The following is a 24,748-nucleotide window of genomic DNA, read 5'->3' as shown; positions in this document are numbered from 1 at the left end:
TCTGGGAAGATCCCACATGCCACGGAGCAACTGGGCCCGTGAGCCACAATCAGTGAGCCTGCGCGTCTGGAGCCTCTGCTCCGCAACAAGAGAGGCCGCAACAAGAGAGGCCGCGATGGTGAGAGGCCCGCGCACCGCGATGAAGAGTGGTCCCCACTTGCCGCAACTAGAGAAAGCCCTCGCACAGAAACGAAGACTCAACACAGTCATAAATAAATAAATAAAAGAACGTGAATTTCTAAAAAAAAAAAGGAAGGAAGAGGCAGGATGTAAACACAGGCAATCTGGTTGCAGAGGTTGGGCTCCCAAATACACAAATTCCACTGCCTCTCAGTATCACTAAACATCTTTCTCAAGTATTTGTTTATTTACTGCTATAGTGAGTCAATGGACTGTTTAATTCTATTTAGCTACCTTGATAATCATGCAGTATTTTGGGATCATTATGCTGACAATGAATTCTCATTATATAATTCAATAAACGCTGGGAAGAAAATATAGGATATCAAACACACACTTATTCATGTTTGCAGTAAACTTTCAGTTACGTCATATAGGATGATAGGACACAAAATAATAAAAATGTAGTCACTGCCCCCAAAATACATATTTTGTGAAGACAGACATGTAAGTATATCACTACAATATTGTGATACAAATGCTGATAGAGGATAAACAAAATATGAGAGAACCAAGAATAAAGCAATGAAATATTAGGGGAATGATGAGGCAAGGTTCCACAGAAAAGGCACATTTGAGCTGACTATAAAATGCTGAATATCTTCAAAAGTTGGCAGAACATACAGGATAATTTAAAATGAAATCCCCATAAGTTAATCAATCAACAGATATCCGTTAAGAGTCTGCTATTGCAAAGATGGCAAAGGATACCAATAAAGAACATAAGTACACTGAAAATATAGTTTCTTATATTACAAATCATATTGCTTATTCAAGAAAAAATTCTGAAAAGCTAAGTAATACTGTAGGTGTTACACTTGTATCTTTTTCTCCTAAAATGTTGACGGTAATTAAACAAATATATATTAAATAACTACTACGACAGCAAAGCATTACTGGTAAATTGTAGATGAAGGAGACATAAAGCCTGCTCCATAAGTGCTCACAACCTCATGAAGACAGTGGGTACATACACAACTGTGATAAAAGGCAGACTCTAATAAGTCCCTTAACAGAGCTTTGGCAAAGCACTGTGTGAGATTAGGTAAGGAAGAAATTAACTCTAAATGGAGTTAACTCCATGTGGTTAATTAGGGTAAGATAATTCTAGGCAGAGGGCATAATAATAGTTAGATTTATCAAGTGTTCATGTTCTAAGACCTTATTTAATATCCTTAACAATGTTATAATGTCAGTAGTGCTAAAGTCTCTATTTTACTGATGAGGAAACTACAACAAAGAGAAGTTTCAGTAACCAACCCAAACTCCACAGGGCATAGGGGAACACAGAAGTTTCCCTACACTGCCTCACTCCTAACTGCTGGCTTTACTACCTCACTAGTGCAATGAAAACAAGATAAGAAAATGCAGAACTTGTATTCAGCAGGAACAAAATGACTAGACTGTATTTGGTATTAATGATCAGAAAAGAAATCTATAATAGAGTACATTATTATAGTACATTAATAAGCAATGGGTACATAAAATACATTTCCTCAGAAAGTTTGTTACTGTATAATAATGTGGGTCTGTGAACTATTCATTATGCTGGTAGAAACAAAGTATGCCAAATCAGAGCATTCTACAGCATTTGGGAAGATATTGGGAGGTACGTGCATAATGAAGAGGAAGAAGCTGTTGACAGTTTTTATTCTTTTTTTTTTTTTAGGGAATGTGCCCTATCCAAATTTTTATTCTTATGATCAGAAGAATGAGGTGAGCTAAGATCTCAGTTGGAATTCAATAGCCTCATCTTCATGTTAATAAGAACTATATGGAAATGAAGTAACTACTAATTAGGAGTAAACTAGAGCTATATTCATTTCAGGTAACTCTACCTGAGTAGGAATTCTCAAGTAGAATTCCTGAAGGATTTAAGTGGAGGACATCAATAAAATCACGTGAGGAATGATTACATAGTGAATAAAAGGATGAACAGATACCGAACTCTGAGACATCTCAGGTAGCGCAAATATGTTTTAGTTCCTGAAGATATGTGAAAAGAATTTCATAAACCACTCTTTGTTATCTGCTCTACCAGGCAACATGGAAAGAAATCTTAAGAAAGAAGTTAAATTTTTATGAATGTTCAGATTACAGAAAGATTGGCAATTTGCTGCCTTCCTATTTGGCCTGATCTTTCATGCCCTCCAGGAAAACTGTCTCCACCTAAAGGAGTTAAGATATATAGACATGGAGGAATCACCTTCTGAGGCAGTGCCAGGTCAGTTAACATCACTGTGCAAACTGTCAAGAGAACATAGTAGAGGCGGTGTAGTGTGGAAGAGTTGTTTCTCACCCCAGTACTGATTATCCCTTTCATTTACGATCATCGACTTTTAGCTTGATCCATGTACACTTGGAAAGAGGACTAAATTTCTAAGTTTCCTATCAGTTAGGCATGTTCTTATGTCTGAGACCTAGCTAAAGGAACAGAAGTATAAATGTCCTGTGACAGCATGTTCTCTTTTCTTCTTCTTTCCTCCTTCCCCCATATTCTACTTAGAATATAGATACCAAACCTTGAGCTTCATTTTGGATTATGAGGATGAAAGCCACACTTTAGGGATGGCAAAGCACAGAGCTGGGAAGAGCTCAGGAGTCTAAGGACTTTATGTAGCAAAGCTGCTATACATCACCTGATTACTTGCCTCGAGAACTATACATGAAAGATAAATAAAATTTAATCTTCTTTCAGTCACTGTTATTTTGTGCCTCTTTTTCTTAAATAAAACCTAGCCCTAACTGATACAGTTTGTATATTACGGAAATGTTGGAAAAGTTAATCACTGCCATGTCAGAAAGAGTTTTGATTGTTAAACTTTATTTTCATATTTATGTCCTGGTGAATCATTATTACAAAAACAACCAATGAATGTTTTAGGGTTAATGGTGAGGATCAAGTAGCCAGCTAAGAGGTTATTATAATAGACCAGTGATAATATAATATGCATTTAAACTATGGAAATGAGATATAAAGAATGTTATTTTAAAAATCTCTCTACTCCATATCCACCCCTCTTGAGTCTTGATTTCAGTTTATTTACTTCAATAAATTATTTTCTTAGTCTAAATATCTAAAAATATTTTCTTAAAAGTAACATCCATTTTCTTTTTTGAAGCAGTAGAATTTTCTCCAGATTTCTCTCAGACTTTGACCCTCATCCTTTTTTATCCCCTAAACAACCCTAACTTGCCCAGGATGCTGGACTGAAGAAGAATGGCAAAGACAGCTGTGTATTCGTGTACAGAATTAGTAAATCTTGGGCAAGCTTAACGGCTTAATGTTCTATTTAAAATTCAAGGTTGGTTTGTGTAAGAATAGTTCACAAAGTATAAACAACTAGGGGTTGTTTTTTATTACAACAACATGTTCCAATAGAATTGTATTATTGTTAGTTTATGTTATTTTGAGACCTTGTAAGAGATACCATTATTTAAGAAATACTTTTCCCTAATTTTTTTCTTTAAGTAAAATTGCGCTATAACAGGAACATTATATTGATTATATTATATTATATTGATTATATTATATTATATTATATATTGATTATATTGATTTCCTAAATAGTTATTAACACATTGTAGATTTTTTTTAAAATTTAGGGGACTATATAAAATATATTCTAAAAATTTTAAGTGGAAAGAAAACTGTTTTCCAGCTCATAAAGCACACATATTCTGTGATATCATATGTTTTAACCAAATGATTTTTTAAATATATTGGAATATTTAATGTTTTATACAATTCTGTGAAAAGGCACATTATTCTTTTTTTATTGGAGTATAGTTATGTACAATATTATATAAGTTACAGGTGACAATATAGTGATTCACAGTTCTTAAAGGTTATACTCCATTTATAGTTATTATAAAATTTTGGCTATATTCCTGGGCTGTACAATAAATCCTTGTAGCTTATTTTATACATAATAGTTTGTACCTCTTAATCCCTTACCCCTATATTGCCCCTCCCCCTTCCCTCTCCCCACTGGTAACCACTAGTTTGTTCTCTGTATCTGTGAGTCTGTTTCTTTTTTGTGATATTCACAAGTTTATTGTATTTTTTAGATTCCACATATAAGTGACATCATACAGAATTTGTCTTCTCTGTCTGACTTATTTCACTTAGCGTAATACCCTCTAAGTCCATCTGTGTTGTTGCAAATGGCAAAATTTTCACTCTTTTTTATGGCTGAGTAGTATTCCATTGTGTATATATACCACATCCTCTTAATCCAATCATCTGTTGATGGGCACTTAGGTTGTTTCCATATCTTAAGTATTGTAAACAATGCCACTGTGAACATTGGGATGCATGTATCTTTTCAGATTAGTGTTTTTGTTTTTTCCGGATATACATTCAGGAGTGAAACTGCTGGGTCATATGGCAGCTCTATTTTTAGTTTTTTGATTTTTATACTAAAACTGTTTCTTCATAGTTTTAGATGAGGAAATATCTGCCTTACACACCAAACTTAGTATTTAAATAAGGTACTTATTTGTTTTTTCAGCAAATGCTTACTATGTGCAAGGCCCTGTATTAAGAATCATAAAAAAGGATTACTAAGATGCTTCTCCTTCTTTCTAAGGTTTCATAATGTAGAAAGAGATAGATCACATAATGGAAGTAGGCATACTGTGCTGTGTCAAGTCTTAAGAAGGAAGAGAGAGGGATTCTAGGAAAAATTCATAGTTGTTTGCTGGTACCTGAAGCAGAAGTTGTTTTGATAGCAGGAATAGAAAATGAGGCTCAGCATGGCAAGAGTTTTGGCCCAGAGTTTTGAATTGAAAAAGAAAGAAAGAAACTCGCTGCAGTGTGGAGAATGAACTGATAGGGGAAGAGCTGAAAAGCAAAGGGTAGGCTATTCCAACTATCCATGTGAAAAATTATCATCTCCTGAACAAGGGCAGTAGAAGAGTCTGTACTGAGGATGAGACAGATAGGAAAGAAATGAAGAAGGTGAAATCAAAAGAACTTAAGCTCAGCTGAATGAATACATTGTACACATCAGGATTGGAGAAGTAAACAATATTATCAAGATTTCTACCTGTGATAAAAGAATAGATGTCATATCATTAATGAAAATGTAAGGAAAGGAAGCAATTTTGAAGATTAGATGGAGGATGGAAATTAAATGAGACTTTTTTTGGACATGTTGAGTTTGAGGTAGATGCAAAACATCCACATGGACCTATCTGGCAGGCTGGTGGATATACATGGAAGTAAAACTGGGGGAAAAAAAAAGTCTGTCCTGGGAATATACACATTATGATAGCCTAAAGATACTATGTTTCTCCTTCCTAGTTTTTCATAAACCCAAGCTCACTAGATTTCATTCTATAACTTTATCTTCTCAGTTACATAAGTTTTTATTCCATGATCTACTTTCTTTAAATATTGATATGACTTAATATTCTATCCTAAGCTGGACTGGTTCTCTTACCCACATACTTTCTCTTCAAAAACTGAACTGCATTTATCGTTTTAAAATTATTATCATAGAGATAACATCAGGTTGAACTTGCCAATATTTACTATTTTTGACCTACAAAAGTGGCAAATACATATAGTTGATTCTAGTAATACATATTATAGTATTAAGCCAATTGTAAAATACATAAATTAGGCACTAGAATTATTCATATCCCACTGATTCAAGACTTCAATATTAAATGTATGGTGATGTATTTCAGGCTTTTGTCGATTAATACACACATTGACAAAAGTGGGATTATACTATACATACTATAGGAACTTGCTTCTCTTACCTAATATATTATAGTCCTCTTCTCTTATTTATACTTCCCTTTTAATTTTTGCAAATAACTCCAGTATTTTCTTCCTTCATTATTATAAAAATTTATCAATGAAAGTTATTTTATACATTTATATTTCATGCATTTGTCCAATTATTTCTCAGCATAAATTCCATTCTATTAATGAACGTTAGGCAAAGCTATCTGCCTTCAGAGTTTCAACATGCTGAAAACTTGCAGATAGGTACATCTATTCTAGGTATACCTAACACATGAACTATGCTCTAAATACTCCTTTTTTTTTTTTTTTACTTTTTTTTTACTTGGTGTCTCAAAGTTTCTTCAGTATAAGGTGCCTAAACAGAACTTTCTCTTTCCTTCCTTATCCCTCTCTTTCCTTCTCAATTTTGTTGAACACCATCCTCTTTCCAAAACAATTTCTAAACAAAAAACAACCAAAAAAAAAAAAAAAAAAAACACCTGGGAATCATCCTAGAATACTCTTTTTCCTTTAGCCACCCCATCTCCAAATCATGCCTTTCTTTACCAGTTTCTGTATATAATATATCCTTTGGATTTTCATTAAATGATGCTCCTTATCTACAACCCTGCTGTCTTATAAGTCACTGATCAGATCCTTCCTGCTTTCTCACTCCCTCCACAGACCTATCTTTCTCAATGCTGTCAAAGTGATTTTTGTGTACTTAAAACATTTATTGACACCTTATTTGCTATAGGATAAAACCCAACTCTTTCAAATTCTATGTAAGGTCTTACATTCCCTTCCTGGATCCTGCTTATCTTTCCATCCCATTTCTTGCATCATTACTCTTTCCTCTTTACTCCAGCTTATTAGACTATTAGACTTTCCCAAATGCTGTCATTTATTCTCTGTTCAATTTCATTGGAATCCCCATCTCTTCCTGGCCACCTGGCTAACACATGTAATTGCCCCTCAATAATCAGCATAATTTTTAAAAAAAAATCTATGTATCCTAATGAGCTTATTTACAAAAAAGAAACAGACTAACAGACTTAGAGAACTAACTTATGGTTACTGGGGGGAAGGGATAGTTAGGGAGTTTGGGATTGACATGTACACAATGCTATATTTAAAATGGATAGCCAACAAGGACCTACTGTATAGCACAGGGAACTCTGCTCAATATTACTTAACAACCTAAATGGGAAAAGAATTTGAAAAAGAATAGATACACGTATAACAATCACTTTGCTGTACACCTGAAACTCAACACTGTTAATGAACAATATAAAATAAAAAGTTAAAAAAAAACCTAATTATCCTATCCTTTACCTTCCTGGTAGAATTACTTCCCTCTTAGTGCCCAGCAACCCCCATACACTATTTTATATCAAACAGCTATCATGAATATTTAATTGCCTTTACATGTATATACTTAATTTTTCCACTTCTCTAGGATATGGAAGGAACTACATCTAAATTATATCAATATTCCTAACACCTAACTAAGTGTAGGTTCTGAATGAATCTTGGATGAATGAATGGATGGATGGATGAAAAGATGGGTGGAGGAAGAAAAAATAATTCATGAGAAGTTACCTGAGGATGTAATGTAAGTGAAAAATCTATATTTAAGGGTTTGTAGGCAAAAAAGGAAGAGAATTAATTAAGAGGCTTTGTCAGAATAAAAAAAAAGCACACAAGGGTGGTATATCGCAGACAAAGGAAGGAGAAATTTTTCAAAGAGAAAATGGTCAGCAATTTAGATAGCTGTACAGAGGCCAACTAGGATGACAAAAAAAGACAGATTTTTTTTTAAATGGTCACTAGAGACTAACGTAGTGAATTAGACATTTGTAGTGTATGTATTTCTATTATGAGTCTTAATGAATATTTTAGTCAATTGGTAAGATTAAAAGACTGTCATAGACATTGTCTCATTTGAGGGAAAAAGGTAATGAAATATTTTATTTTATAAATTTATTTTATTTTTATTTATTTTTATTTATTTCTATTTATTTTTGGCTGCAGTGGGTCTTTGCTGCTGCACATGGACTTTCTCTAGTTGCAGCGAGCGGGGTCTACTCTTCGTCGTAGTGTGCAGGCTTCTCATTGAGGTGGCTTCTCTTGTTGCAGAACACAGGCTCTAGGCGTGCGGGCTTCAGTAGTCGTGGCACACAGGCTCAGTAGTTGTGGCTCGCAGGCTCTAGAGTGCAGGCTCAGTAGTTGTGGCGCACGGGCCTTGCTGCTCCACGGCATGTGGGATCTTCCCGGACCAGGGCTCGAACCTGTGTCCCCTGCACTAGCAGGCGGATTCTTAACTACTGTGCCACGAGGGAAGCCCGGTAACAAAATACTGATCAATATGTAAATATTTTGTAATTGTTGCTTTAAATATATGTGCACAACATTTTTAGTGTCTATTCTTTAGAAGTAAGGCAATTATTTAATTTCAACAATAGAGAATTCTTCTAAATCACAGTATGTATTCTTCTGTATAAAAATAAAATTTTGGCTTTGGAAATTACTGCATTCTTAGGTATAGTAATTTAGTATTTTAAGAAATGTAGTATTTTAAGAATATATATGATATAGATAGATATAGATATTTACCTATCCACTGGTCAATTTATCTACCTTTATATTCTGTACCCACTCAATCCTCTATTATTTTATCTACCTGTACTTTGAAAAATATTATCATTTTGTCCACATAATTACACTGCTTTTTCAGTCTTCTGGGGGATTCCCCTAAACCTCAGCACTGTGCATTATTAAATATTCTACTGATTCTCAATACCATTCAATTGAGTATGTGCTCTAGGCAAATTTGGCCTTTATATAACAGAAATTCAGGTAGACATTAATTCTCTGTTGATTCCCAACCCTATGCCAGAAAAGATTACATTATTATACAATAACATATTTAAATGATTTAATGTGGAAGTTTTTCAATTTATTTAAGTATTTTGCTAAGTAGTTTAAAACTAAATTGAAGACATTATATTATAAATGAAATTCTTCTTCAGATAATTTAAAATATATATTATATATAATATATACATATATTTATATATAACCTATATAAATATATATATATATATAAAATTTTGAGCACTAAGTGAAAATTCATAGGACACCATCTTCCATAATACTTTACAGAAAATTATCTGAAAAAGCCAGTACATTATGTACTTCAGAGACTGACTTAGACATTTAAAAATTCATGTTTTGTATTTTATTTTATAACTTGTGTGTGTGTGTGCTAAATATGAAATTAGTATCCACACTTTGCACTGGAAAGACTGATTGACAAAGGTCACAAGTATTTTTTTTCCTCTTAGCTCACTGATTTTCAAATATTTAAACTTTCACACTGAACAATTTAAGCACAATAAAATACATCTCCTTTCCTTAACCAATTTTAGTCATCAACAAAAAGCACTGAAAAAGAGATCAAAAGAGAAATCAACACATTTTTTTCATTATTTTCCTTTTTTGTCTTTTCTGGCAATAGGTAAAACTTTTCACATTGAAATTCCTTAACAGCTTCAAATTGGTGATCATGGTCATGCTGAGGGGATAAAGTAATTTTTCCTACACTACTCTCATTTCTGTTTACCCCTTGACTTAGACATCATTGTCATTCTGATTACATCATCTCAGAAAATTTACCTTTGCTGCTTCTTAGTTCCCATTTTCCCCCCTCTCTCATTCATGACATAAATCAATACTGGAAAAAAATGTACGACTAGTGGTAAGAAAAGGATTGATGTAGGGAGGGAATAAGATCACATTCTCATATATTTTTGCCACCTCCTGAATGTGTGACCTGAGATGTGTGTGTATATACATATATATATATATATATATATATATATATATATATATATATATATACAGACACACACACACACACACACACACACACACACATTCACAAACGTACATCTCTTGAGCTTCAGCATCCAGATCTAAAAATTTAGATGTGGGCTTCCCTGGTGGCTTGCGAGTCCGCCTGCCAGTGCAGGGGACACGGGTTCGAGCCCTGGTCGGGGGCGATCCCGCATGCTGCGGAGCGGCTGGGCGGGTGTGCCACGGCTGCTGGGCCTGCGCCCTGGAGCCCGCAAGCCGGGGCCCGCACGCCTGGGGCCCGTCCTCAAGGCGGGAGCGGCCGCTGCGGTGAGGGGCCTGCAGCGCCGCGGCGGGGAGTGGCCACAGCTCGCAGCGGCTGGAAGGAGCCCGCGCAGCGGCGAGGACCACATCGCAGGCAAAAATAAAATAAATAATAAAAATAAATTAAAAGAAAGATCTGATTCAGATAAACCTTTAAAAAAAAATTTAGATGTAAAGCACCTAGCCATGATAGATAGCCAATAAAAGTTTCCTAAATAACTTTTAAAAATTCAATTTATAGTACTTCTTTAATAGGATTTCCAATAATTACAGACTCTTGTATTTAGATACCAGGCTCAATAATCCTGACGTGGAAACCTTGCTTAAATGTATGAATAATATTTAAACTTTCAAAGATACAATGAAAATAAGTTATCAGGAACCACTTTATTTTTTATTCTCTCAACATCAAACATCCTTACTTTTTTCTGCTACCATATTTTGATTTAAAAAAAACAATGTTGCAAAAATGCAAAGCTCAAAAAAGTTCTATTTGTTTACAAATTACTTTGTAAACAAGTTATGTCAATCAAATCTAAAACACTGCTGCGATTTCTTAGATCTCTTGGAAACCATGATTGACTCAGGTCCAAAGGCTTGAGAGGCCACTCGTTTGTAGGGGGATGGCTTTTAGGGTTACTGCCTACATTTCTGTAGCATTTTACTACAGCTTAAAGATCTGGTGGGGTACTTTTCTTTTGATTTTAAATATTTCCAAGAGAGCGCTACTTGATGATTGTAGGTATCTTGGTGAAAAGGAAGGAATCGAAGAAAAGGAGAACAGAGGAAGGAAAGAAGAAAGAAAATTGATTTCCATCGTGTCCCTATTTTACATCTGGTAATAACTATGAGGCAAGTAACCTTTGTCTGTATAGGTAAGATTAAAGCTCCTAAAATCTCAAAACGGCAGTCTGCTATCCCATCAAAATTCACATGGCAGGAGACCAGGAACAATCAGATTTCAAACCTGGGTGATTATGAACTAGGTCTTTTAAGTAAAATAAAGAACAAACTCTTTCTTGTAGGACACTGCAGCTATTTCTACAATAAACTTTAAAACCTGCAATCCCTCCATTTTGCCATACAGTATAACCCTCTCACTGACCCTGATTTCTAATCTACAAAAGACAGCAATGACTAAATTCAGCACAGAACAACAGCATTAAAGAGTTTTAAAACTTTTTTCTTACGTGCACTGATCACCACCTCCACTTTGTCCCAGTGTCTCTACTCTCACTTTTACCCTAATGATTTAAAATGAAAAAGGCCAAGTCCTCACCTTCAGCTTTTTGAGCCATATGCTAAGAAACACAAGGTTTCACAAGATTTATTCTTGTGCGAAAATTTTCATTATGTTGTTCTATGGAGGAAATAAGCCTATTAGTTTCTCAAAAAGAAGGTAAGTTATCTCCATTATAATAAAAGCTGCTGCAGCTTTTATTAATTTATTTTGTAAATATTACCTATTATGATAGTTTATGGGCATGTGGCATCACCTTACCCAATCACACTGCAACAGAGAGAATTCAGGAGTCCTTCAATACTCTTGTCCTTTTGCTTTGTTATATGGAGAATAAATCTTTATAAACAATAGTTTTTCACAGCAGCCGAGTGAAGAACATCCTTTGCCCACTGTACTCTGGAGAAATAACAGAAACTTTCTATTGAACCTAATTAAACTATGCACTAATACGCTACTGACATTCAGGAAGGGGCTATATATATACAGCTCCTTTAATTTGTTTTTTTTCATTTCATTATATAAATAGTTTGGGGAAAATTGTTTTATAAATAGCTATTTAAAACTTGTGTGGCAATTTTTTTAGCTTTTAGTTTCTACACATCAGGCTAATTTACAAACCTTAGGAATAAAACTATGCCATAGTTATTTGGTTTTTATTCCCATAATCCTATCTACTAGGAAAAGTAAGCTATTATTCTAGTATTTTTCTCAGTACTTAGATGTCCAGTAGCACTCTGACAAAAGAGGTAAAATAAAAACAAATAGGAACTAGTACTGAGAAGGGGTATATGTTCCCAAGAGTAACATAAGATACCTGTGGGTATGAACATTTTTATTTATGCAGAAAATATTCTTAATGAAACTCATGGACAGAGATATAGAAACAATTTAAAACTGGATTAAAAATGTATTACATTAAATATGACATTTGTCCTATATTTTTGTTTACCATACATAAAATAAATTATAATAAAGTATACAAAGAATACTTGCAGAGTTATGAAAGATATAAAGGTCATAAAATCACTAGTAAACTAATAAAACCATTAATATGCTGATACAGCTCCTTCTATCATTTATTTCAATATCCATATGTTTGTTAACAATGTTGAAAAATTGAGCTTATGTTACGTGTATTAATTATCCCAAATTATCTTTGAAATTATCCCAAATTATCCTTCAAAAATCACCATTTTAATAACTGCGTAAGAGCCTGTCACATAGATGTGTCATAATTATTTACCCATTCTATTTCTTTTTGGCCATGTATGTTTTACAACTTTCATAATTATAACTCACATAACTAGAAACATATATTTAGGTAAATCTCTGCCTGTGTTTCTCCCTTGTTCAGTTACAGAGTGCTATTTCTGTTTTCACTGTAGAAATTAATAAACTGTTCCTGAGATTTACAAGATTATGAGGTATTATTTCTAGTTTTCAGTGGCACTGAAAATCTCTCTTACATAATTTCATGAATATTTCAATAGGAACATGAGGGAGTACAAATTAGGGGCAGCTAGCCAAGACCTCCACTGGAAATCAGTCTTTGTAATATCAAACAACCTGTACTTACTGACTCTGTTGTAGTACAATATCATCTTTTTCTTGAAGCATATGCCACAAATTCCTACACAGAGAAAGACATTCTTACATATGACTTCCAAAACACTCTCCTGCAGTTTCTAACAGTTGGCAGTCTTTTGATTACAGTAACTTTGACAAATGTGACACTGACAATATTAATGCATTAATATCATTCATATCAATCACATCTAGCTTGAAGGGTCATTTTCAAAGTTAATCGCTTAAGGCAAAGTCACCAACTATTAATGCTCCTAAACAGTATTAATGCTCCTAAACATTCAGAAAATTGTGGACTTATGCTACATTTAATCATATTTCAAGTTGTTTTGGAAAATATTTAATATGACTGTTCCAAAATACATCCCAAATGAATATTTTCATATGTACTTTTATTACTATTAATTATACATATTCCAATTCTGAATGTTAATTTGATTCTTTTAAAAAAATGTATTATTACTATGTCCAAATTTCCAAAAATCACCCTCTTTATATGTAATGTACTACAATTTCTGAATAATTATAAATTTTCAAATAGTAAGTAACTGGTAATTTAAACAATTTGATGTAACATATAACCTGGTAGTGAAATGAAAAGCAGTTATATGAAAGATGCATTTTAAAAGAAGAATACAAGGCACCAAAATAAAGTATTCTGTAGACACCATCTATCATTGCAACTTGCATTCTGTGGAATTAAACTAGTTTTAAGTGTTATTGATGGGATTTTATAAACCAGTTTTTACTAAAACTTTTGCATAAGAATTTAAAAGTTAGAAATGCGAATGACGGTTTAAAAAGGAAAGCATGAAAATGTGGAAACCAAATTAAATCTACTTAGAAAAATGTTGAAATCCAAGTAATTTGGATCCCCAAAATAACCAGTGGTTCATATCCTGTTCCAAATGAGAAGTCCTCCTTTCAGCCAATTGCTGCTGTAAAATTCAATGAGCTCAGGGTCAGACCAGCTCTGTGTATTTTTGCCGCAATTTAAATAGGTTTAGCTTGCAAGCATGGATTGAGAGAAAAATTATACGGGGAAAAAACATATGAACAACTGCAAAGCATTACAACTCTTGTTTTATAGCATAATGGTAAAAACTGCCTGGGGTGAAATCCTGCACTGCTACTTACTCACTCTGGGATCTTGTGAAAATTACTTAAAACCTCTGGGCCTCAGGTTTTTCATATGTAAAATGGCAATAATAATAATCTTTCAGGATTGTTAAGATCATTAAATGGCATAATATACAGGAAGTAAATAGAAGAATTGGTGGCAGAGAGTGAGTGCTGTATCGGTGTTGCATATGATTATTATCACGTGGATGGCTTTCCATTATGCTCCATCTACAATCTACTGCCATGTACCAATTATACCCAACAAGACAGGAGAAGAAATATGCATACCTGAAGATTATATTATTTATAACAATAATACAATCGATATCAATGGGAGATAAAACAGTTGTGAAAAACTCAAGAGGTTACCTAGCATGGAGGAGAAATTTACCATTTTTTATTCATAATCTCTATTTTACTTCTGATTTACTCCTCTTGTCACTCAATCTTTTGCACCAAGTTCTAGCCAGATAATTGCACATGGTGCTGCTTTCAGAAATGTATATGCCGAGGTGCTCTGTTTTTATTTACTAATTACTTTGGTTTTCATTTGCTCTTTTTCTAGTTTCTTAAGGTGGAGGTTTACATTACTGTTTGGGGACCTTCCTTCTCTTCTTATAAAAGCATTTAATAATACTACAAATTTTACTCTCTGCAGTGCTTCGGCTGCCTTCCACAAATTTTGAAATGATTTCTTTTTTTACTCAGTTCAAAATATTTTTTAAAATTTCTTGAGACTTTTTATTTGACCCATGCGATATTTGCAATTATGTTGTTTAATATCCCAATACTCAGGGATTTTCTAAATATAATTCTGTCACTGGTTTCTAGTTTAATTCTGTTGTAATCTGGGAGCATAATTTGAATGATTTCTATTCCTTGAGGTTTGTTTTGTGGCCTGGAAAAAATATATATATATATATCTTTATGTGTATTTTAAAATACCATGTATTTATTGTTCTTGAATAGAGTGTTCTATAAACATCAGTTTGGCTTACTTGGTAGATAACATTGGCCAATTCTTCTATGACATTATTGATTTACTGTCTAATTTCTGAGAAAGCAGTATTCAAGTCTCCAACTATCACTTTAGTTTCTTCATTTTTCCTTTCAATTCCATCACATTTTTCTTCATGTATTTTGAAGTTCTGCTGTTAGGACTGGTGTGTCTTCTTGGTAAACTGACCCCTTTTTATCTTCGTGAAATAATCCTTTCTATTACTAGTATTATATTCTGAAATCTAGCTTGTCTGATATTAATATAGACACTCTAACTATGAATTTTGTAGTTGATCCAGATTCTCATTGTTAATTTTGGAGCATTATATCATAGTGAACTTCTGTTACATCCTATGTGGAAACAGAAACTTTGACACTGTTTTTATTGAAGCAAAGATCTGAAATTCCATTTTCTGGAGAATCCTCCCAGATTTGGACAATTATTTGTCTGTAAAGCTTAGTTTCTTTTGATGCTGTGAAGAGTTATCTTTTGTCCTGTGTGTCCACAGGTCTTTTAGTGGATAATGAGGATATGACTTAGGAACTAGTCCATTTCACACCAGAAGCCTGACAACTAGCTTTAAACTCAATCTCATTAGGACCTGATTTTGATGACATAGCTTCATTTCATGAAGCGTATTGCCATTTTACATAGGGAATAAATGTGAGTCACAAAAAACTGAACATATTAGAGTGACCTTTCACTCTCAGTTGCACATGAGTACAGCCTTAAAAAAATAAAGGTGTCTGGCTTTAGATGCTTATAAATAAAATCATTTAAGAGTCTAATTAAGTCGCAGTATAGCATAAATGAAAGAGCATAGAATAGGAAATGAGAAGACTTATATTTGAGACCTGCTTTCACAACCTACTGATAACCTCAGGGAAGACATTTAGTAGCAAAAAGCCTCAGTTTCTTGGCAATAAAAATGGATAAAATAAGACTACCTGACTTAACTACTAAGAGACTTACTATGAGGCACAAATCAAATATCTAGAGTGAGAACACTATCAAGTGTTACACAATTATTTGCTTTTATTATTAAGTTGATTTAGTTTTAGGTTCTTTGACAAATGCTGTAAAGTATCAATTTCATCCAGTTAGGCAGTAGAGTTTTGAAATTGCAATCACATATTGAGGTACATAATAATATCTTAGTTTTAGTAATGAGAAGTGTTGGCAACCTCTATTTCTGAACGCATGAATTTAGAAACACATTACTTTTTTTTTTCCTTATGGAGATTGTACCAAGATCTAGCGTTGATAGAGATTTTCCCAATATCTTCATTTTAATATTTTGTAATCCCCTTGTCTCCCTTAGGATGTTATAATTTGACATTGATGAGTAGTACTAAGATCAGGAAGTAGCATGGTTAGTTTTCTGGCAGGTTCATGCTGTCAGTGCCATCAGTTAATCTCTTTTCTCACATGTCAGCTTAACACTGCACAGTCATTTGAAAGCTCTATGTAAGAGTCTCCAACCTTCTTTTCTTGTTATAAGGAAGTTCCCTGAGTTTTTTTGTCATTATACATTCTTTAATCTGTTTGAAAGTAACATGACCCGCTGCATGGTTTCCCCTTTGTTAATGCAAATGTTCCAGACAGTATCCTTTAACGTCTAGAATTAAACATTTTCTGTCAATTTCAGAACATGGAGCTCTGTTCAAAAAATGAGAATGCTACAACAATCCTCACTTTAATTGCTGCATCATAATCTCCAGACCTGAAAAGCCCTGGAGACCCTGATACATAAAATGCCTTTCAGCTATGCAGGGGTGGAATTCATTACAAGTGTGTTTTAAGTTGGGAATATATCTTGAACTCACTGAAAAAATATCAATGCCCTTGGGGTACTTGATAACTTGAACTATTATTTAAAGTGTAACAATGGTGATACACTAAGAGAGAGCAAAAAAGTAAGAAAAAATGTAATTATAACTATGAGGACACACATACATGAACACAGCCTTCGAGAGAAATAAGTATTATTATCAGATCTTCTTGCAAAGAGCAGGGAAAAAAATGAAATTTCTCTGGAAGACAAAAATGATTATCAGTAAAATAACACTATTTTAACATGGTTGATTAATTGTAAGGATAAAAGTGAAATTTCTACCTAGTATAGTATTAGTATAGTATTAGTAGTCCACTTCATTATACACTTACATTTTAAATAATTTTTAATAGGAAAATATAAATGCTGTCTCATGATATAATCTTGTAAGTGAAATTCCTTTATATATTGAACCTTAAGAAATTTTTACATAAAAATGTAACCTTTGTTTTGAGGTCTCTATGCATTATATTCATAGCTAAATCAACGGCAAATGAATATCCTGCATCAATCAATAGATTACAGAATAAAGTTCACACATTTCAACAATAACAATAGCACAGCAAGTGGTATGGTTTTCTCATTCCATTGAACCATGTGGAAAATAATTTCTGAGGCCAATGCACAGGCAGTCTTAGATTAGTGGATTTTTTTTTTTTTCTCTCTCTCTCTTTTTTTTCCCCTTAGTCACATGTTAAATACTTGTCTTCTAAATTAACTGCATGGGTCAGGATTAAAGAAAGAAGAGGGCGCACAATCCAGGTCAGTGAGTATATTAATTGGCCTCTGTGCATTTTTTTTTTTTGATGATTTAATTTAAAACCATTTTTGCTGAGAAATCTTTTGAAAGGGAACATGTGATTTTCAAAGAAAAGTTGTGGAACAAACTGATCAAAGTGCCCATCAGCTGGAATAACATTTAAATGTGGGTGACCTGAAAATCCTCATAATGGAGCTTAATCACATAAAACAGAAAGACAAAATCAACAGCAAGCACGAACATAGTGAGATAGCCCTACGCTGCCAATCAAGCAAACAGGGTTTTAATGGTTCAGAGAAAAGACACCAATCAGCGTGCTGATGTGATATCCAACTTGGTACTAGTGTTGACCTCCTTATCTCCTCCATAGAAGAGGTCTGAGAACAAAGTATGACCACTAAAATAACAGTACATACAGTAACACCAAGATTTCCTTAATGCTTACATTTATGTTGACATACAGGGGCACAAAAAATAAAAATATAACATTGAGTATGATTCATAAGTAGAAAGTCACATAAGTACACATCACCATTTGAAATGCACAAAAATGGTTATCACATTCATTCATTTTTACATTATAGTATTTCTAAGAGTTATTATATAATATTCACAATTGCAAGATCTTATTCCAGGTGTTCTGCCTTTTGCTTTGTGTTTCTATACAGGAAGTTTAAAATTAAAGTTATTCTTTATAGAAAATTATTTTGTTTTCTTCTAAATAATGCACCCAAGTGGAAATTCCCATCACAATCATGAAAAAGAAAAAATCCTTCCACCAAGAGAAGCCCCTAAACTAACCAAGAGAAGGGATATCCTAGTGTGCTCTCCTTGGTATGTCCCACACATACTTGGAAGGCATTAAATGGCTTCTTTGAGAAAAGTCTATTGGTATTTCTGTGTCTCAATTGCAGAATATTGATGGAAAAAACATAGACACAATACATCTTCCTGACTCAATATACTCTACATAATGGATTATGCAGAAATTGCATGGATGCTGTCCTTACTTCTTTGCGCAATCAGAACATCTCAAGTTTTTTCATAAACCAAATATATATATGATTATACTATTTGATTTTTATATAAACAATATTACATGGGCAAGTTGGTTTCTGTCTAAAAGTTGGATTTTTTTTTTTTTTTAATAAAGAGGTTTTTAACATTTTCCATAGACTTGGATCCATAGGAATCAAGTGACTTGCTCAGTCTCCTGAGCAGTTGCAGATGTCCTGCCAGGTTATTGCTATGTTTTAATCAGAAGGACATGTTACCACCCTGATCCACTTGACATAGTCTAGCAGAGAATCAATTCCATCACAGATATGGAGATTCGGTGGGTATAGATTCTGATTAAATTACTGTATAACAGAACCATAACACAGTAAAGTTAGAAAAGAGAAATACTCTTTTTAATAGTGCCATGGTGATTGAGATTTTCAAATTAAATTAGATTTAGGATAACTGAGTTGGTCATATAGGCAAAATAATCGTCTCAGTATTTATTAATAAATCTTCTTAAATCAAAGAAATATTGTAGGGTAGGACTTGTCTTAATAAAGTTGAAGTAAAAATTTGGGATCTCCATACATTTGCAAAATGGATTTGGTTTTGAATATAACCCAAGAAAATATGATCAACAGAAGTAATGTTTAAATGCCCACTCATCACAAGGAAATTTTACTCCTATTCTTTAAGGTAAAAAGAATAAAACCAAAGAAAAACGTATTGATTTGAGGCATCCTCTGGGGAAAAAAAGTGGCCTTCTTGTATATGGTTGAGGGATAGAAAGGTGAAGTTACTAAGCTATGGTGACTTTTTTTAAAGCTGATTTCCTCCTTTATGAAAGAGCCTGTTTCACATTTTATGCTCACAGACTAGAGAAAGCATGCTTGTGGTAAAGCCATAGCAATGTGAAGTAGTTTATGTTCTGTGCTTATGTGGGAATAACAAATCAAAACCAGACATATGTTTGGTTTCAAAAGTACAGTTTTGTTATAAAAGATTTACTTAACATTTGAAATATTGAAGTGCTATTAGCCTGGGGTTTGGATAGTAATAGAGAAAAGTTAACAGGTTACATTTTGCCAAAGTATTGATTTACATTCTGCTGAAAGCCTCTTGCTTGTTTTATATTTTTTCTATATTCATAGAAACAGAAATCTGTGCTCAGTATAAATATCAAGTTATAGTACAAATGATTAATATAGGGTATTGAACGTCTGAATTTCTAAGAAAAGTTGAATTTACTTCAGTTCTGAGACTAAGATACTTCCACAATATGTCATACAGGTTCATTCTAGGCATAATTAAAATTAGCAACATCTAGCTTAAAAGTTCACCCATAACCTTTAGACTAAAATCAAAATGGTTTAGATCCACAGAGTTTCAGAACCAATATTATTAGTGGCAAAGTAAAGCTAAACTCCAGAATAACATTAATTGCTTTAGTTTAAAAATAGCAAGTAAGCCACAATCCATAGAAAGCTTTCTATTATTTCCTCATGATGTCAATACCTGCATTATACATTAGAATTAGTAAACTGCCTCTCTCTTTTGCTTGATATTTTACCTTTGTAAAAAATGATTTCCTAAACAAGTTAAGAATAGCAACATTTTTAAAATTGGTAAGACAAATCTACTACTTTTTTTCTTTTTGGTGTAAATCCTTCATTATATCCCCCATTATTCATGTATGATAAACATGTAAGAATCACTTCTCCCTATATCAGTCACTGGATTGTGTAAGGTGAAATGTGTTGAATATAATATTTGTTTTATCTTGATTCAGTGAGAAATACCATAATCATGTTTTTCCCCTGTGTGAACAACTTTCTGATGTGCACCAGCTTGGTTTCATATTGTTGAATTGAAAAATCTAATTTGGAAATGGTTCTTGTCGATCTCCCATTTACTGTGTTTTTTTCCAATACACTCATCCATCAGTGCTGACTCCTTGTGGTATAACTATTTCCCTTTATATGGATTTTTACAGGGAAGTCACCAGATCTGTTCTTTAAATGTTTCATCATCTGACTTTGAATACTGATGTGACTCCAAGTCATCTAATTTGCAATGCATCTCTTACTGTCATCAGGCAATACTAATAAATTTAACCTAAAGATAATTGAAACATACTGAATTTTCATTTAACAAATCTTTAAAAGAGAAAGTTATTTTAATAATTTACTGAGAAAGGAAAAATCAATTAGATATGAAAATTTTGTGGGAATCAAAACCATTAAGAATGATTAAAATACTTGAAAATATAAGTTTTTCTTTAAAAAAATAAATAAATAAAGTATTTCTTGTATATACAGGTATAGTATAGTACAAAGACAATTCTTACAGGCTTTTCTCATGTAAAAACCATACAGACTAAGTTACATTAAATGAGAGAAAAAATATGCCGGGTTTGTTGTGTCAATTCAAAAGAATGCTGCTATTCTGAATACTTTTAAGGAAATCATTGGCTAGCAAAATGGATTGACAGTTTATCGATTCTGAATTGGCTAATCTTAATTCAAATATTTCATCAGAATAAATGCTTTTCACTAATAGAGATTTAAATTTTATCTACTAATTTATATCCTAAAATGTCCTAAAATGATCTATTGTTGGAATATAAAGTAAAGAATCTTTTATAATATTTTAGCATTTTTCATCCTTTACATTTTCTTACCTCTTTATGGCAGGTTTTATAATCTGGGTGAACCACTACTGAACTGAAAAAATAAAACTATTTCTCGTTGATCTAAAGTTTCAGCAAAAATTTGATAATAGTGATATAAGTTAGAGTTTCAAATATTATTTATAAAAATTTTGATATGAAGCTTGATACAGCTGTTGCTCTTAACTTTCTTAAGAATTTCCTGTGAAACTTCATATAAAACATGATTTGTCTGGGTACAGTGTTGTCTTTGAATGCATACTTATAATTTTTAAAAAATAGATGCTATGGCCTGAATGTTTGCATTCATCCCAAAATTCATAGGTTGAAAACCTAATGCCCAAGGTGATAGTGTTAGGAGGTGGGGCCTATGGAAGGTGATTAGGTCTGAGGGTGTGACCCTCATAACTGAGATAAATGCTTTTATAAAAGAAGCACAAGAAAGTCCCTTGCCCCTTCTGCAATGTCAGCACGTATCAGCAGTCTGCAACCTAAGGAGTGCCTTCACCAAAACCCGATTACACTGGAATCTGGATCTTGAATTCCAACCTCCAGAACAATGAAAAATAAATTTCTATTGTTTATAAGCTACCCAGTCTGTGTTTTTTGTTGTTGTTGTTATAGTAGCCAAAATGTACTAAGAGTATGAACTAGACATACACCATTTCAAAAGGTAAAAATGTAGTTTCATGTAATTGAAGATTAACAAGTTGACATGCAAAATGGATTTTATTTTAACTTCATAAAATATTTAGATATTTTATATTATGCACATCTCAGATGGTTACATAGTTTTTCGAATGGTTTAAACCCAGAATGTATGTCTCAAATTATTTTACTACTTCTCAAATATTTAATAATATATGTGATTTTGAAATTCTTACATTTGTAGAGTGGATCTAATCTAAACTTTTACTTAAAGGTCACCTGTTTGTTGAATATTCTGGTTTTCTGGAGATCAATGGTAGTCCTTTAAGACGGTTAGTTTATGTCAGTCAGATCATCTAGGTTTCTGTGAAAGCATGAATTTACAGTATTCTTTTTCAGATTTCATAGGAGGTTGCACATATGGTTGGAAAAGTGGAGCTATTATCCTAAAAATATTACCTTTAGTTAATTTTTCATAGGATACTTTTTATTATCATGAATACTTGAACAAACCTTGCTGCTTTTTACATATCTACATAGTACTATATTTCTTCGTATCTTTAAATGAGTAAAGTGCCTGTTTGGGGTTTTGTTTGTTAGTTTTACAATAAATATTAGAAAGGCAAAAGTAGCGGTAGCTTATTTTTTAATACAAAATTAATAAGTACACTTGGATATAAATGCTCAGGATAGTTTATATATTACAGTGACTGATATTGTACATATAATCAGGTTGACCTCTGGCTATAGGGGAAACACCATTCGGATTTTAATACTTATACTTGTTTTTTCTAAGCCATGAATATTAAGCAGTGCCAAGAAATATAAAATACAAAATAGATTATACACCTTATTATTATTTTAATATATTTTAAGAAAAAAAGACAAGGGTAAAAATGCTTGAGAAATTAACAGCAGAGGAGAAAGTTTACTCAGCTATAACCCAAGTTTTAATTAAAACCATGATTGATGGCAAATGCCATCTTGCAGTGTGACCTCTAGAAAGATCTACAGTTGTTGAATCAATTGAGAAGATGGTCTCCACTCTTTTCAAAGTAAAACACAAAGTAGATAAATCATATTTAGAATTATCAATCACATGAACATTATATTAATGATTTGGAAATCTGAAGACAGGCAAAAAAGTAGTCCTAAAAAATGAAGTAAAGGAGCTTTGGGGATGCCTTATTCGGGAAGCCATAATTTCCAGATTATTAACCTAATCATTTAAAAAGAACTTTTCACTGCATTAATCCCATTTAAATTTAAGATGGAAACACCGAATAGAGATGAAGCTCTATTAGTTGCACAATGTGAATCAAATGGGACTACAGACAGGACTGGAGAGAAAAAACATGACTGTAAGCAGACTTTCAAAAGACATCATCATCCAATAAATATTTAGCTAGGAGGGTATCTGAATTGGAGAACTTCCTTACCCACCAAGAGTGGTTTTATGCATACTCACATTTGATTAAATCTTTAAAAGAAAGCAAGTGATCAAATGAGACTCACGAAAAGGAAAAAAAAAAGAGAAGATATTCATAATGTTTTGACATTGTTGATGAAGACCACAGGGCAGCTATGGAATTTTTTTTAAAGGGATTTAAACAAAGGACTAGAAAAGCCAGCAAAACCAAGGTCAAACACCCTCTAGAACTCTCTGATCTGAGCCCATTAATACAAAAAAGGAAAAGAACTCTAACGCCAAGAAGAAAAATAAAAGACAACTAATGTTGTTGAAAAATGTGTTTTTAATAAAAGTTAAAAGCACATGAATTATATAGTTTGAAGAAGAGACATTTTCAGTGTCCATCTTTAAGTAAAGAAAATTCTGTTATTTAGACATCACTATGTGTTCTCAAGAAGCAGAGCAAAAAGCAGCAAGCTTAAATAGCACTGAGTGGGATTTATGCTATAAAAAAGGATGAGATTTCCTGCCCTAGGAGTTGTTAAATCCAGGAATAAGAGACGGAAGGAAGCTGTACTTTCTTTTGAAGGGGTAGAGAATTAAGGTAGCTCCCCATCTGTCAGGAAAGTTTAAGGCAGGGTGAATGGATTAGGTGACCTTTCAAAATTACTTCCATCCCAGGATTTATGATGTCAATATAAACCAGCAGCCCCAGATGGAAACCTGGGCAGGAACCACTGACTCCTGCACTTGTTTGTGCTTCTCCTTGAACACAGGCATAATCAGGTAACTTGACAGAGGAACTTACAGTCAACAGTGAAAGCTTGGAGCCAGAGAGCTTGGATTCTAAGACTGTGAGTTTCAGCTTCTTCAGCCACAAAAGGTGGGTAACTATTGTACTTGTTTCACTGGATTTTTAAGAAGATTAACAGATATGATGTACATAAAGCAGATAGTATGAAGTAGGAACACAATAAAAATCAGTGTTCTCATTAAACTCTATTCTGCCACTACATCAACCATTGTGGTACAAAATGATACTGCTCCAGTGACAGCTCTACCTTTCTTTCTTGTCTATTTCCCCTCACATCTTCTGTTCCTCCCCACTTCTACTCTCAATAGAAAAGCCCTGTGTCTATCCAGAAAAATTTTAACTACTAAATTTCATCAGGCAACAGAGACTGCTGATATATGAAAGGGAGATGAAGTGAACAGCTATACAAACATTGCAATATTCGAAAATATGCCAAATATCAGTAAACTATGGTTTCCCCTGAATGAAATTTTACCCATCTATTAAAATACTGTGTAAAAATTACTTAATGACAGGAGAAACTGCTGTAATGTAAGCAGATGAAATAGAATAAGATATAAAAG

The 24,748-nt window shown here is 33.2% G+C and overlaps 1 long non-coding RNA gene and 1 pseudogene across 2 annotated transcripts in view; one reads left to right on the top strand and one right to left on the bottom strand.

Moving 5' to 3' along the window:
- The window catches only part of LOC309622467 (acyl-protein thioesterase 1 pseudogene), a 711,313-nt pseudogene that overhangs the window by 32,185 nt on the left and 654,380 nt on the right, over positions 1–24,748 (bottom strand). The gene's annotated exons all lie outside the window — the stretch shown is intronic.
- LOC309622546 overlaps positions 1–24,748 on the top strand; it is a 52,116-nt gene that overhangs the window by 15,195 nt on the left and 12,173 nt on the right. Inside the window, exon 2 of the long non-coding RNA XR_014240960.1 lies at positions 263–24,748. This exon is cut by the window's right edge and continues 12,173 nt beyond it. This is a non-coding gene — a long non-coding RNA (uncharacterized lncRNA). The remainder of the gene's footprint in view (positions 1–262) is intronic.

The sequence above is a fragment of the Balaenoptera borealis genome (assembly GCF_965194805.1).
Source record: "Balaenoptera borealis genome assembly, chromosome: 2".
Lineage (NCBI taxonomy): Eukaryota > Metazoa > Chordata > Mammalia > Artiodactyla > Balaenopteridae > Balaenoptera > Balaenoptera borealis.
This window is presented reverse-complemented; position numbering and strand designations above follow the sequence as displayed.